Source organism: Halichoeres trimaculatus, unplaced genomic scaffold, assembly GCF_033239565.1.
Source record: "Halichoeres trimaculatus isolate MK-OKI-2021-1 unplaced genomic scaffold, fHalTri1.1 fHalTri1_scaffold_5, whole genome shotgun sequence".
In the NCBI taxonomy this organism is placed as follows: domain Eukaryota; kingdom Metazoa; phylum Chordata; class Actinopteri; order Labriformes; family Labridae; genus Halichoeres; species Halichoeres trimaculatus.
In genome coordinates, this window is record NW_027437183.1 from 38,236,740 (window position 1) to 38,253,530 (window position 16,791).

General features: G+C 42.4%; 2 long non-coding RNA genes across 2 annotated transcripts; one reads left to right on the forward strand and one right to left on the reverse strand.

The window, feature by feature from the left end:
* Window positions 1-1,494: 1,494 nt before the first annotated feature.
* LOC141791066 (uncharacterized) lies at window positions 1,495-2,925 on the reverse strand. The gene is made up of 4 exons (XR_012598296.1): window positions 2,878-2,925; window positions 2,447-2,763; window positions 1,866-1,949; window positions 1,495-1,754 (listed from the first exon to the last, which is right to left on the reverse strand). It is a non-coding gene; the product is annotated as an uncharacterized LOC141791066 (long non-coding RNA).
* A 4,512-nt stretch (window positions 2,926-7,437) lies between these two features.
* On the forward strand, window positions 7,438-11,436 carry LOC141790802 (uncharacterized). Its single transcript, XR_012598284.1, has 4 exons — window positions 7,438-7,501; window positions 7,580-7,636; window positions 8,114-8,285; window positions 9,510-11,436. It is a non-coding gene; the product is annotated as an uncharacterized LOC141790802 (long non-coding RNA).
* Window positions 11,437-16,791: the final 5,355 nt, after the last annotated feature.

Here is a 16,791-nt window from a genome sequence, read left to right on the forward strand (position 1 = left end):
AGACAGCTCTGATGAAGTCATGGTCAAAACTTGATGCAGAGACAGCGCGGCGCTCATGCTAGGCAGTGCCAGGTCGTCTCCAGGCTATGATAAAGGCAAAGGGTGGCCATATTGAGATGTAAATCCTTTTGGAGACAGAGAATAAAGTATAGAAACTGTGTTCAATGTTTGTTGTGTCTGTCTGCAAGCATTTTTGGATAGTGCAGAAAAAAACAATGGGTAAATGGGTCATAAATGGGTCTTTCTGGCCCACCCTGTAAATGCACTTTTTCATTTACCTGCCTTTGAAGCCACTTCCTTCCAACCCAAGGCAAGTGTCTTGCCTATGCTCAAAATGAGATGTTAATGGAACAGACACTTTGAAACAACGAAAAGTAGTCAATGTACAGCTTACATAACAGTGTAAATTTATTGCTCCCTCAAAAAAAACTCAAGATACAGCCATTAATGTCTAAATCACTGGCAACAAAAGTGAGTACCCCTAAGTGAGAAATACCCAAAGTGTCGATATATTGTGTGGCCACCATTGTTTTCCAGCACTGTCTTAACACTTGAGCATGGAGTTCACCAGAGCTTCACAGGTTGCCACCAGAGTCCTTTTCCACTCCTCCATGACGACATCCTGGAGCTGGTACCTATGCTAAACATTTTCACATCCCAGCAAATGTTAATTTACTGTCATTTACAGTTAAGCTCAGCTTTACACAACGTGTGGTGGCCAATATGTCTTCCAACTAAGCTACATTTAACTATAATTAAGTCCAGTAAAGTACATTTGGGTTCCCAGTTCATACATGCCAACTTCATCACCTCAAACCATCAGGCAGTGGGAATGCCTATCAGCATCTCAATTGACTGTAAAGTGTTACCCTACTTTTTCTGAAAAGTACTGTTGACTTTGCATGGAACTATTATACATCACCAGATACGTAAAAGCATGGCAATCTAATCAGTTTTGGATATGCTATTTGTACAGTCATCTTTCCTTGTGGTCAGTAAAAATTGTGCAATAGAATTTGCCACAGTTACTATCATTTGTCTCTTCTCTAACAACAATTGTAATTTATTGTACCACCATGACTACTGAAGGTATTGTTGATTTTTGCCAAAAAATAAAAAATAAAGAGCACACACCAATTGTAAATTAACCTTTATTCATTAAACTATAAATAAAAGTGTCCTTCAAAATTACTGCCTTTTTTGCCATAAAAAAATCTATTAACACATATTTCTAGACAAAAATAAATACAATATACAAGTAAATAAATATTACAGCAAAAATTGAATAGGACCTAAATAATCCTTTTTTTTCTTTCTTACAAAGTCTCATTTAATTTTTCCAAGAGGGAGGCATAGCCGTCAGCCCACTCCCTCCGCTGCTGCTCACATCGGGCCTCCAACTCCCTCAGCTCTTTGAGGTCCTGCCGGTAGAGCTCAATTTGAGGCCCCAGTTTACTTCTTTTTGGCTTTTTGTTTTTTTCTTCTTCCTCATCATCATCATCATCATCATCATCATCATCATCATCATCATATTCATCCTGCTCCTCAACTCCATGTTGCTGACAGGTGGCTGAGGAGCTGGCTGAGGAGGTGCTTGGCCCTTCTTCACCCTCCTGGATGGAAGCCACCAGGCTGGGCGTCTTAATGGCAGCAGTCTGGCCCAGGACTTCATCCATGAGGGTGAAGAAGGGCCAAGTAGCTGCCGTTGGGTTGCTGTCCTCCGTCCCCTGGCCTGTTTTGGGACGTTTGCATTCCTGATGTAAGGAAAAGAGATCATGTATTAAAAGTACTGACAGAATGAATGCATGTCTAGAAAGTTGACTTCATATGTACATTTTTCCAGATTTGAAATGTCATGTACCTACCCTGTCCTTTGTTTTTAAGTTGTCCCATTCTTTCTAGCCTGGGAGGGGGTGACATGGGTCAGGCCCATTTGGTATAAAATGAATCTGTGTGATGATATGGAAAAAGATAAGTGGTGAACTTAATCAAATGGGAACATACTGAATATGTGTCACATGCCCCTGTAAAAGGACTGCTGTTGGAGGCACGCAGTCTACTAAAATGGTTCGGTCAACTCCTTCGTCCCTGTACAAGGAAAATATTTATTTGTAATATTTTTTACCATCAGATACCTGTCACAAATGTTTATGTAATTGGAGTTACATTGTCTTACATAACATGTGTTGCACTGCGGACAGTGCTTGGAAAGTTTATACAAACGTGGGAGTAGACCGTATGCTCAAGCTGCTACAAATATTGTCATGGCTTGCCACTTTTGTACACTTTTTGCTTTTTCATTGTCACATCATTCATACTCTGCAGGTGCAGCTTCTCAGTAATTATAGTTACGTGAGTGAAACACAAAAGATTTAAGTGTTGGACATGGTATAAGTTGTTATTTTCAGAGGTGTATTTTGTTACTTACATTTGAATTGGAACTTACCGCACAGCTCTGCTGGAGCGTCTCTCTCTGGTCCGTCTTTACCTTCCATTTTTTCCTTTTTCCTGTTGCATGTTGGGTATTTATAGCCGTGGTAAGGCGGTGAAGGATACACCTGTGTATCCTTGGTCAATTAGCCACATGCTATGAACATTGGAACAGCTCTTGGGCAGTGACTGATGATGTGGATGTCTGCCCACGCCCATATCAGATCAAGGCAAGGCAAGGTACCTAGGCTTTGGGGAAACAGCCTGTGAGTTTGTGTGCTGAAATGACAAAGGAGGTGATAACACACAGCTGCAGTCAGAGTGTCATGAAACCTGGGGAAAACAAACAAAAGAGGAGGACCCAAATGCAGATAAAATAAAATACTTTATTTTAACAAAACTTCAAAATCAAAGTAAATCCAAAACCAAAAACACTAGGAGACTCACTAGAGGAAATCCAAGAAACAGGGAACACATGAGACGTGATGTAACAGCAGACAGCTGTTAAGAGAACCAAGGAAACACAGAGACTTTATAGACAAAAGGGTAATCAAGCACAGGTGCAGAACAAGACACAGGTGAAACACATGAGAAGTGATCAACCACAAGGAAAACACCAGGAGAACCTAACCAAACACAGGGAAACTCAGACATAGACTAGATACATAACACTGAAACACTAAAAATTATTCCAAAAAGACACACACCAGAACAGCAGCGTGGATCAGAAACTGCAGCAGATGACGGCCATGCACTGGAGAATAAACAAATGGATTAATCAGAACCAAATCCTGAAAAATATAAAAATTAACCAAGCAACAAACTACAGATATCTTCCCTGAGAGCAGGGCTAACACATCAGGCCGCAGCAGGAGGAAAGCTCGCAGCTCAGACTCCACTGGTGATGGTTGAGAGAGGATAATTATCAGGTCCCTCAGCAGACCATCAACAGCTGGATGTAAAAAGAACAGACAACTTGGCTCCTTACCCACAGGGAACACACAGGCCCCACACTTTTAATTGGTATCACCCTGATAAATTAAACAGGAGTTCAACAAAACGGGAGACTCCTACAGAAACTGGGAGTGTTGGCACCCTGAATGGATTGAGTCGGATAATGCTACCCTCACATTATAAGACTTTGAAAAGATTTGGAAAAGACTCCTAGAAACTTTCAGCTCACACCTGCTCACATCTAAAGACCAGTTTTAGTCTCACCCTAGTCTCAGACTGAGATTTTACCAAGACTGTGAATCTTGCAGGATCACTGTTTACAAGACTTAACTCCACCATTCGCTCCTCTTTTTCTACGGTCCATTTTCTCCGTCGCTCCTCCATTGCTTCCATTCCTTCATATCTGCCTGGTTTCCTGTTTACGCTTTCGTCAGAGCTCATCTATTGGTTGTTGATCGTGTGACGTCACTGCGACTTCCGATAATATCAAACATGTTTGATACCATCGCAAACCAAAGACTGGGAAAAGACTGACATGAAACAGCGCAGATTACTATCTCACACTAAACGATCGAGAGCACGTGCGCGCGCCACGACTCCAGTAAAACTCCAAGATTTATTAAAGATTTTCAGGTTTTAGTCTGAGACTGTGAAAATCGTTTGGTGTGAGCCCAGCATAACAGAGCATCAGATGATCCTGGCATGTTTCAAACCACTGGATTAGAAAACAATTCACCCCCTGTACAATGTGTGCTGATAGTGAAATTTGCATCCCAGACTCGTGGATTCTGGATGAACAGCAGCTTTTAGCACTTCTGCATAGGCTTTGTTTTCTTCTCTACCAGATGTTGCCCCTTGGGACTGACCAGGGGTCTGTACTACGAAGCTGGATTAAGTCATCCAGGATAACTCTGCAACAACTCACTGAACTTCACCGGATCTCCGTCATCCAGATCTGCTGTACTATGAAGCTCGTTATCAACTCGATAAGTGAATCTGGCTGGGATCTGAGCGCGCACACATAAAATGGGCGTGGTTAGCGGCCCCAGAGCATTTTCCACAATGGAGAAGAGAGCAGCCTACTTTACGGCGGAGGAGCAGCAAATAATACTGCAAAGGTAGGAGGAGTACCGCAATATAATCCAGACCAGGAGCAACACAACTGCAGTCGCGAGAAGCCAGAGGGATTGCAAAGAATCGCCGACTCTGTGAACGCGTAAATTTCTTAAATGCTGATATTAATAGACCTATCTCATCATGTGACGACACGGGCAGTTAGGTCCTTATTCATTCATGTTGTCAGTCAGTGTGTGTGTGATCAGCATCATATCCCACCTCATAATTAGAAAGAGTCCACTTTCCTATAAATCCCAAGGAAATCGCTCATCACAGGCAGTTTGTATTGCAGATGCAATAGCAGTGGGAAAAAGGACGTGGGAGCAAATAAAAAATATAAAAATATCCTTCAAAGTGCTCAGTATGAAAGATTCCATTTGCACACATTTCTACTTTTCCCTGACAATGTCTCAGTTATGATGATCAGTAAGATATTGTTTGTTCACAGCCCATACGAAAAAATGTTGGGCCAAAAAGACAGGGGGCGGTCCCACGCCGGAGGACTTCACTCTGGCTGAGCAAATTGGTGACTGTGCGGTCTTCATGCCCGCCGAGAGAACTGATTGGTCAGCGGGCGGTCTGTCACACCCCGTGAACTTAACCTGCTCGGGACCAGGTTTGGCGCACAGCATCAGTTACCGTGGCAACGTGTCTGGATAAAAAGAGATCCACATTCGTAGTACGGAAAACCCGAAACTTATCCAGGAAGTTATCTCTCTAAGAGCCAACCAGCTTCGTAGTACAGGCCCCAGGTGTATTTGTAGACCAGTTACTAACTAACTAACTAACTACTGCCCCTCTGGTAGGGAGAGTAACTTACAGTTCATTGTGAAATATTTTGAGAACAACTGAAATCCTACCATAAAACCCATATCCCATTTCTCAAAACACATCACAGACAATCAAAACAACCCTAAAATTATTTTGTCCACCTTTGATTGTTTAACCAATACCAATTTTAAAAATCCCTCAGAGGAACCAACAGACACTCTCTGCAAGGACTTTGCAAACCACTTTGGAAGTAAATTCAATGACATTAGGTCTGGTCTTTTAACATATGAAAATGTGACTTTAAACACATCTGGACAGTTGTTTTTATCCAAGGAAACACTGGAGATTTTTGCCCTGGTTGATACAAGGACCCTTGGTTGAGTTTTCCCCCAAGTAAAGCCCACAACCTGCCTTTTAGATCCAATTCCCACATCACTTTTAAAGGCGTTATGTGGTTTCTTTGAAGAGAGCAATTTACTATATTGAAAATCTGTTCTTCAGATGGGTGTTTTCTTCACCTCCTTTAAAGGTCCCATATTATGCAAAAATCACTTTTTAAGTCTTTTAGTTAAATTTTGGGGTCTTTGGCTTTCCTCCCAGCCCTCAAATGTGATATTTAATGGCAAAACATGCACTTAGTAGTGCTTGAGAATATAAAATCCTGCCCTAAAACGAACTGTTTGGAATTCCCGGGATTTGTCGACTTCAGCGAGTCCCTTTTTTGAATAATCGTGAGCAAGTCTGACCTGATTGGTCCAAGCAAATACCAAAGGCAAATACCGACAAATACCCCCGAACCCCCTCCCCGCCCACTCCTCTCCCCACATCTGGAGAAAAGCCTCTCCAGATGCTGGGAGAGGAGTGTGGCTGTTTTAGGCTGTAAACAACCACATAGTTCCATGCGCAAGCTTCCCATCTCGGAAGAAGACAAGACTAAAGCCTGGCTCACACTACAGGATTTTACAAATCTTAAAAGATTCTGAAATCGGGCTGTATCTCACACATAAGTAGAATCTTCACAGATCATCTTCTCTCAAATCTTAGGCACACTCTAACAACAAGATTTGAAAATATTGACCAGCACACACTACAGGATTTCACATAGATTATTTGACCAGAGAGAGTGATGGACCACATGTGCTCAGTTGTTTGATCTGAGGTTTTTAGTGCACTGGTGGGACAGGAGGAGAGAGAAGTGGAGCTGTCTGCAGTGGTGCCTTTCATCCATTACGCGCACGCAAAGAGACATGGCATCAGCTTCCATAGCTATGCTGATGATGCACAGCTGTACATCGCTGTGTCTCTCGATGGCTCAGGGCCAATTGATGCCCTTTTTAACTGGATTTTAGACATGAAGTCATGGATGGCAGAGAGTGTGTTTTGTCAACCAGGACAAAACAGAGGTTTTAGTCATCGGTCCTGTAGGCCAGAGAGAGAAACTTTTTCCAAAACTACAAGATTTAAAGCCCTCACAATATGTAAAGAACCTGGGATTTATTTTTGACTCTGAGCTTACTTTTGTTCCACACATAAAAAGAAACATTACAAAGATGGGTTTTTACCATCTTAAGAATATAGCCAGAGTCCATCCATTTCTCTCTCAGGCCAGCAGGAGGTGCTGATGCATGCTTTTATCTCCTGTAGATCAGATTATTGTAATGCCCTGCTCTCTGGTCTTCCCAAAAAGAGTATTTATCCTCTACAAATATTACAAACTCAGACACACGCAAGCTGGCGAGGACCAGAAGGCGGGAGCACATTACACCAGTCAAAAAATCGCTGCACTGGCTCCCCACTTCAGGATCAATTTTAAGGTTCTCTTATTAGTTCTTAAATGTCTTAATGGGCTTGGACCATCTTATCTATCTGACCTGGTTTTCTCATATCAACCCTTGCAGACCACGAGGTCCTCTGGCACCAGCCTTTTAACCATGCTACGAGTTGAAACAAAGACCCACAGTAAGGCTGCCCTCAGCCATTGTGGCCCTTATCTGTGGAAAAGTCTCCCAGAGAACCTCAGGACCGCAGAGACTGTTGATACTGTAACCCAGGTAAAATTAAACCTTCAGCTATCTGCCTCTCAGCATAATCTCGGGTGTGTCATGACGTCACGCTGTATGTCATGCGGTCAGGTGACCGGGCGTAGCAAATTAAAACGGCGCAGGCCGGGAGGGAAATACACAGTTCAATCGATCGCGGATAGAGCCCACTCTGGAGACGATTGCTGCAGGTAGATACATCCATAAAAGTCTATTTTTGCCGTTTATCCTCACACACACAACTAAACTAACATAACATAAAATCACAGGAAGCCAACTACCAGCGCCGACGACGGAACGATCGCATTGATTTAACTCTGGAACCGGTGAGTTCTGAAACTTAGCTCCGCTTAGCCTAGCCAGCTCCATTGATTTACCTGGAGTGGTTAGCATGGTCTTCTATGCCGATTTCTCAACATGTGTTTTACCAAATGAAACGCACTTTATGTCGATTCATTGTTGAAGAATTCTTTGTATGTGACTGTCATTTAGTAGCTATTTGTTGCACTTTGATGCTCCAAACGTATCATTGTTTGGGTCATTGTTACAAGTGCTTCAAGGCACTTTAAAGCCACACTTGAGCTGCTATGATGCATTGATGCACTTTGACAACTTTATATGAACTCAGTATGATGTTTGTATTACAGTGATGGTATAATATTGTACAATATGAGATTATTTTTCACTTAAGTATGATGCAACCTGCGTTGTTTATGCTGTGAATTGATTAGACGTTTTGTGAATGAAATGAACTTATGTGTGCACACAAAGAGTTTACTCTGGTCCTGTTACTTTTTATTCAGGCCAGGTTTGATGGCGAGCTATGAGCCTATGATGAATCCATTGACTTCTATGAGCCCGTGATGAATCCATTGACTACTGTGAGCCTGTGATGAATCCATGATCGGTTAGGTCACAAACCCCAGGCAGCTCATCCTGCTCTGCCCAATCCATCCTACTGCTCTGGCCGGGCTGGTAGGAGGCTTCTTGCAGCCGCCCTTCTTTATTTCATTCTTTCTTCTCTCTTTCATTCTTCTTTGTCCTAGAACCCTCAATTCACGCACTCACGCCTCACTCTAACACGTCCCCGAGGGAACAAAAGGACTGAACTTTACGTGGGAAGAATTCAGTGATCAAACGCACTGCATTTATGAACTGGTGTTAAGCTTCTACTGTGTGTTTATTGTGCAATTGTTGTTTTTTTTTGTCATGTGTGTCTTTATAATATATGATGATCATCAAAACATACTTGTCTCAGTCTCTCTCTCTCTGCTCCTTGAGTCAAACTAAGAGTCTTCTGATATAGTAGCCTTACCAATCTCTTAACTGTTCATGTGATACACATGCTACATAATTTTTGGCGAGCTAGCCAGGAGCGGAGATAGTGTTCTGACTGATGTATTGTGATTAATTATTTATTTACAAATCATGGAAACATTTGAGAAACATGGCATTAAAATTCCTAATTCAGTCTTAATACAGGACGCGACCAAAACAGCAACCGATGATGAAGCCATTGACTTTTTAAAGCGGTCCGGCTCGGTTTCTAAAGCAGTGGTTATTGATGAGCCCGGGACTACAGATCAGCCTGTTATTGGCTGACGCCTCGTTCGCGCTGATGCTCATTTGCATAAAGTTGAGTTTCTCCCAACTTCAGCTGGTCGCTTGCTCCGCTCGCAACGCAACACTCGTGATCACCGCCGCCTCGAACGCCCCTCGACACCCCTCGACACCATCATAGAAAATGAATAGAGGCTGGACCCCGCCAACGCTCAGACTGCTTCTGGTGTGAGTGCACAGTTAGAGTTGCATTTTAACTTGTATGAAAAGTGCTATATAAATTTGATTTGATTTGGTTTGGTTTGATTTGAATGTACACTAACAAGGTATGTTCACATGTAGTACCAGGCCCGGATGTATGTATGGGTCCCTGCCCCATCTGTGTATCACTCAGGGGGTCCGTGGTTTGAAAGCGATTGAAGACCATGCTATAGCGTATTGAAGTGCTGAGATATGATTGAAAAAATAGCCATACTACCCCTGATAAGAGGCCTCTGTGTCCTAGCTTGAAGTGATCACTGGTTCCTGGTTCCCGGTTTCCCTGTGTATTATTGGTCTCTGCAGATTTCCACCTGTCCACTTGTTAACAGTATTGTGTGTTTTATCTGACCATGCTGTCCTCCTCTGGTTCACTTACAGATTCTGCTGCCTCTGGAAGAAGTGTAAGCTGTAGTTCACCTCCCGTCACAGCTGGGTTATCACCCCCATCCTGCACACAACATTAAACCCTGGATGTTCCACTGAGCCTGCAGCCATTATAGAGCTAATGTGTTCAGAGGGACGACGACTCATAAAGGCAGCACAGTGTGTGTGTGTGTGTGTGTGTGTGTGTGTGTGTGTGTGTGTGTGTGTGTGTGTGTGTGTGTGAATTATGGCTATCTAAGCTTCATGTCAGACACTTATGACTGACAGTAACACAGCTGCATGCACACACTCTAAAGGTAAGAGCAGAGCAGTGGTCATTCAGGCACAGAAAGGAGGTGTATGGTGTGTGTACTTACACTGTGTGTTCATGTTTGGTTAGCCTACACACAGCTGAACACACACAGAACAAACTGTTCTGAATCAAGGAGCTACATGTGTGTCCTTTGGACACAAAAACACACGTTCCTTCAAAGAAATCACACACACATATATTCTCATATCCACAGAGCATTGAGTCATACTCTGCTCTGAGTTGCTCTGAGCGTGAGACTGAAGACAGGTTTTCTACCAACAAGTCCAGAAATTCATTATCCCACCAGGTGTGGGCTCATCACACTTAGATCTGGGTGTCAAGGAGGCCGTGAACACACACACACACAGACACTCGCACCAGGATGAGCAAAGATATTTGCTCTGCAAACTTAAACACAACAAACAGCCAGCAGGGAGGGAAAGCAGGGCGTCTTTTAGGTAATAACTAGGACAGACGTCATGGAGGCTAAATCTGGATCTGGCTCGTGTCTTACAATCAAAGTGAGAACACACACTCACACACACACTCAAACACTTGAACACACACACACCATCACGTTAACAGAAACGTCTCTTCATCAACATAAAGTTAGACATGAGTGTCAGAAAAAGCCACTGCAGGGAGCTCTACTGTTAGTGAGGACTCGTGCCTACAGCATGTTTGGGACCACAGCACCACCACAGTGAGCGGATGGATGTTCAAACATTTCAGAGATCTCTGCAGGGCTGAAGATATTTCCAGCAGATTGATAAACCTATCACTCTGATGTCTATGGGAAGTAAAGATAGGGTGATTGAATGTCCAAAAGACGCAATGCACAACATTTATTCTGAAAGCAAAGGGTGGGAAAAGTAGAAATAGAGTTTCAGATTTTTGTTTTCCGAGGACTAAAGATGTTCTGTCCTGTGTCTGACTGTGGTTTACACAAGAATGTTTTATAAGATACATGACATGAGTGGAAGAGTTTTTTTTATGCATTTTTATTTCTAAAGCGTCCAAAAAAAACGTTATGGCCCCCCCTGAGGGCTTGGAGAAACATGTATGAAACCTTACTCTGCCAGGTGGGGTCAGTATTGAGTTCACAAAACTACTGTGAAACTAAATCTGGAAACATCTTCCATTTGATTCTGACACTGCAAAATAAAGACAGACTGAGCTATATATTTTTCGTATTTAAAATAAACAGCTGTGAGTATAAAAGCTGTCATTATCAACTGTCAGGTGTGATTTTTTTTCTCTCCTACCTTCCCAGCTGTAGAACAGCTTTGACCACCATATACCAATATATGCAAGATTGTCTTACACAAGTTCAAAGGGTCGGTGTCGGCGACAGAGATGACAGTCCCACTGCAGATGTCCACAGATGTCCGTTGAGGGGTGATGAAGAGGCTGGAGGCCTGCTGCAGGTCGGCTGAGTGTCATGGAGGTGATGTCCGATGAGTTGAGTCCGTAGCGTCGGTTCTATCAGCGGCAGTGGTGGCTGGAACAGCGGCAGTGGTGGCTGGAACAGCAGCAGTGGTGGCTGGAACAGCGGCGATGATGCCGGGCGTCGGGTTGAAACTTTGGCAGCGTTCCAAAGTTGAATCAGTAGGAGAAGCCATGAGCAGGGCCCATGAGCAGGGGGAATCTCTGCTGATCAGCTGTGTGTCTCAGGGAGAGACGTAGGCACCGGTGGATGACTGGATGCAGTCGGGCTGAGGTTACTTGCGTCTCAGCCTGCAGAGTCTGGAGCCGGTGATGAGTTCAGAGCTGCAAGTTGCGATGATGTGCTAAGAGCACGCAAGTAGACAGGAACCAAAAGCAGAGGAAAAGGGAAGAGCCTTTGGGAAAAAGGATGAAGAAGAGCCTTCAGGTAGAAGGAAGGAAAAGAGCCAATCTTCATGTCTGAGTTTGGAGTTTTATCCAACGAGTCAGTGAGGTCATTTCAGGCTGACGCCCCCTCACATCTCATCTTTCAGTGCACGTGGATCAGATTGTCCTAGAGACCACTAACTAACTAACTATAACTTTATACTGTCAAAAGAGATTCTCACATGTAATAGTCAAAATCACATTTCTTATGATTTAAGCTTCACATCAAAACTAAACATGGCAGTTGTTTTCTCTTTAAGAACCCAATAAAATAAAAATCAAGATGTTACAATGGAATATGTTTCCAAGGCAGCAGTTTTCACTCATACATTATCAATGATTTTCATTACACAGTACATGTTTGCAAAGGTGAAGATGTACATGTAAGTTTCAGTGTAAAAACATCATTTGTGTGCTGTTCTCAACGGTGTGGATCAGAGCATCATTGTCTTTGGAAGAACAAGAGGGGGAGCAGATCTTCTCCTGGCATTCCTTCCTTCTTGTTCCTAGAGCGAATGGTCGAGGGTCACAGGACACTAGATGGAGGCTGGGAGGTTTCACATGTCCGCCAGGTGTCAACTAACAGTCTTTGAATTTACAGCAATGTCTCAATGTTTTATAGTTTTGCAAACATCAGAGGAAGGGATGAGATTAACTTTATGAGTAATCACTTAGGTAGAGGTCTGTTTTTCCAACACTTGCTTTTTATTACCTCTCCTTCCTTGGGGGTTAAAGTTGCAAGACCAGGTCATAGCTCCAAAACCAGGTCACAGCATGACCTACGTTACATGAAGGTTAAAGTAAATTTAACCCTCACAGAGTGACAGGGGGTACCTATGCTTCTTAATCTCTTATAAATCTGGACATAGTGTAGATTGGAAGTTTTTTCTGTGACCATCGGGGTATTCAGGTTATGATGTGAATCATTACAGCAGAGAAAACACAGAGGCATATGATAGCACGCCTGTAAACACTGGTAAATGATCATAGGAAGCGCAGATTTGATTTCCTCAAGCAACTTTTCCAGCCATAGTCCTCATTTGTCTATAATGTGGGTGTTGAGTGATTCATTTTTCCATTATTTTCAAGATCTACCTGGGAAACTTCAAAGATCGACCAGTCGATCACAATCGACAGGTTTGCGACCTCTGCTTTAAAATGAGAGTAACAGCACTGAAAAATGTTATTTCTAAATGTGAATTTTCAGCTTCCTGGTTGGGTCGGACAGGACTAGATTGATTTATGACACGTCAAAGTCTCTATGATAACGCCACACTGGCTGATGCAGTTTAGTAGAGAGAAGAGAGATCTGTGTTTTTCTCTGCTGAAAACAATTTCTGTGATTAATTTTGTCATGATGGTGGACACTGGAGCCTAACTGTCAGACAGAAATAGGACAGAAGAAAGCCAAACAGGAGAGAGATAGAGCACGAGCTCAAGGCTGAAACAAGAGCAAAAGGCTAAAACACAAGCTAAAAATTAACACAGGGACTAATCTGTTTGTGATAATGTTGATTCCAACCCACAGTCAGCAGTTATTCTGCAGTGGTCTGTTCAAACTTAAGAGTCTATCAATAAAATGAAGAGTGAGGTTACGTTAGCTCTGATTGGTAGATGACTGGCAGGACATGACCAGAATTCACCAACGTTACATATTACACACGTCTCAGAGCACCGGGCTGTGAGTAGAGCTAAATATAGACCGCTACTAAACCATGGTACAAACTGACAAAGCTTGCTTGGTGTCACGTTTCAAAGTGTAGCTCGACCTAACTGTTAATAATAACCTTGTGGCGTTGTATCTGGTAAAAAGTTGTCTTTGGCAAAGAAAAGTAGAGTTAAAAAGATCTGACCTACATTCATTTCAAAACAAACACATGCCTTCTTTAGTGTCACATCTTCACCACAGTGTATTTGAGACTCCAGGCCAAAAGGTGGCGCTGTAGTCCCCTTCAAACAGATCCTCCTCACTGTCCAATTTAATGTTTTCTGTCATGTTATGACATTAAACCTTTTTATGATATAATTACCTTGGTACATCACATCTAAACCAGGGGTGCACCGATCATAATTTTCTGGCTGATCACCGATCTTTAAAAAGCCTGACCTGCTGATACTGATTTGGACGGGTACCGATTTTTACATTTTATTTTTTATAACTGACAGCATATGCCTTCAATGTTTCAACCTTATTCCATTGAAAATCATTGAACAATACCTGTGAAACAATAAAATCTCTATGTTTTAACTTAAACAACCAATAAAGTTTCCTGAGTTTTAGGTCTCAGAGCAAAAAGCAACAATGGCTGAGTGTCAGTTATATAAGAGTTTCATTTCTACACTGGTCTTTGATCTCTGATTACCGATTCCCCAAAAATAAGGAAATGGGCACCGATCGATTGGTGCATGTCTAATCTAAACCCCTCCTCTGCACAGGTGAAGTACCTTGTTGGACCCAATTAGACCACCACATTTGAAAACACACACCTTTCCAGCCAGCTTGGTCTCTTGAATGTTGACACCAAGTTGGAGATGTTTTGAAATTCAGACTTGGTTTAGGTCTCAGCCTTACAGTCGTGTTGTTTGTGTTCTATTTCAATAGGGTAGCTAAACAATGGGATGTAAAAAAGATATTATTATAAATGTTTTCTTTTTTGATGTCCTAAGAATGAAGAATAACACCATTTAAGGAAAAAATCTTTATAGTGCCTTTCTTATTTCATGCATCAGATGGTTAAGTGTCTATGTGTCTATTCATGTACAGAGGGTTTTTTCCAATCCAACATGAGGCTCTCAAGAAAACCTGATAAAAACACTGATCTCAATGACCTCCATAAGCAGCACAACACTGCCCTACTGTGGACGATCACTGTAACATCTGCAGCTGGGAGAGGGGAAGCGATTGGAGGTGCAACTTACTTTACAGACCAGAAGTCAAAGATGCAGAATTTTACAGCGGAGCACACAGGTTTACACAGATAGACTGCTGAAACTCTTTTTTAAAACCTCCATCTGGAGTGTGTGAAAAAAGTGTTGTTTTTTTTCTTGTTGTTTTTAGAAAAGGAAACAATAGCCAGTCTTGGTCCTTGAAGAGGATATATACAGTGCTGCACAGAACTATAGCGTCAACATTTCACCTTAACTGTGAATGCAGCAATGCAATGCTCCTTCTGCAAACTTCAACCAATTTTTACCATAGAAACTTCAAAACATGTGTCTCAGTGAGGAAAAGGGGCCTATGACTTTTCAAGAACTTTTCACAAATACGAGATATTCAATGATTTATGTGATTTTGGCCTCGTAGAGTGTGACCTTCTCATTCAGTTATACATTCAGCTACAATCTTCATTCCAACTTCAAAATATTCTGCTATCTTTCGGCTTCATTCAGTGGAATGCAATGCATGATGGTATATATTGCTCACATAGTGAGCAACGCTAGTACATTACTTTTCAAAATGCATTGTGGGATACATTGAGTGGACTATATAGAGTGCATCTCAAAGCGATAGTTTCATGCCTCCTCCCTATCTCCTTCGCTGCACAGGAAGTACTTTCTGAGTCACTATTTTGAAGACTGACCCAAAGCAATAATTGTGCTCAGAGGAGGGAGGAGAGAGGATGGAGGAGACTGATCGGAGGAGCGATGATCAAGGAGACACGAGAGCTGGCTTTGTGGAAGTCTTTTCACTGACAGACACGCCCCCCATATGGAATATCACTCTCTGATTGGACGCTGCAGGGGCTCAGACTTTACATCAAACTTCACCAACACAACCAAGTTTCAGCTGGATTCACTGGACCTTGTGACTCTCAGTCACAGCACTATATAATGAGTAGTGAGTAGGGAATACATGAATGCTTTCAGACACAACCACAATATCGCACCTAAACAGTATTTTCAAGTTCAGGCTTCCACTTCCCCTCAGTCAGGTCATTGTTTCCATACATGTTCTTTAAAATTTAATTCATTGCTTTGATTTTTGAAATGATGCAGCCACTTAAACTTTTCATTTCACTTTTGATTTACCCATTCCATTGATTCATCCATTTATTTTCTTACATCCAAGAGTTAACGGCAGGCTAATTCGGCATTCTGCATTAGCAGTTGAGCACAAACTGCTTCAGCATTCTGCATTCACAGTGCAATTTCTTCAGAAATAGCTTTTCTAGTTTTTATCTTCTCACAGGAAGACCCTGTTATTGACCTCTATATGTTCTGAACTCACAGGCCTGTGTGCTTCAGGGGGCTTAAAGAAGGTAACCATCATTCCTTTTGTCTGTTTGTGCCCTTTTATTTACTGAGGTTAGCTAAGAGTGTAATCTAGTTATTTATGTGACTGGTGGACTTCACGGTGAGTCTTTAGTTGTTTAAAGAGAGGGTGTCGTGCTTTCCTAAATTTGGATTGTGGATATAAAGTACCTATGCTGGATGTTCAGACAAAACATAAAGATTTTCAAACCTCAACATGTTCTATAATTAGCACCAGATCTTCATGAGCCCACAGCTCCTAATCTCACAGGCCTCCAGGAGGCTGACCAATCAGAGTAAAGGGGGTTTGTGTGGGGTGGAGCCTGAGAGAGAGGGACCAGACAGAGGTTGGAATAAAGGTTTATTAAACCAAAGGAAACTTTTTTTTTCTGAGCTGTAAATCATGTAAAGCTGTGACAAAAAGAAATAAAAGGAACAAGAGCATGGAAAGCATTCCAAAACAAGACAAAAAAATAGTTCAAGCCGGTTTGTGAACAGCAGGATGAGTTACAAAATATTAGACTTTTTGCTGGTACAGTCTGTTCTCTCTATGGTGTGAATTAGTGTAAACCAGTGTTTTTCAAAGTGTGAGGCGCGCCACTCCTTGGGGGCGCTTAAGAGTTCCAGGGGAGGTTCGAAAAGAGGCTTGAAAATAAAGCACCAAAAAGTCTGAACTCAGCAGAAAGTGCAGAAAGTACGAAGACCAGTGCGCCATGGTTTCCAGATTATTTCCATATCATTGAACACTTGTGCCTCCCTTTCAGTTGGGGCGTGTGCTGAAAACAGCACCATCATCAGTCTCATCCAGACAGGAGGTGGAACAGCTGATCCTCTGGTGTTGTCAGAACAGCCTGGAACTCA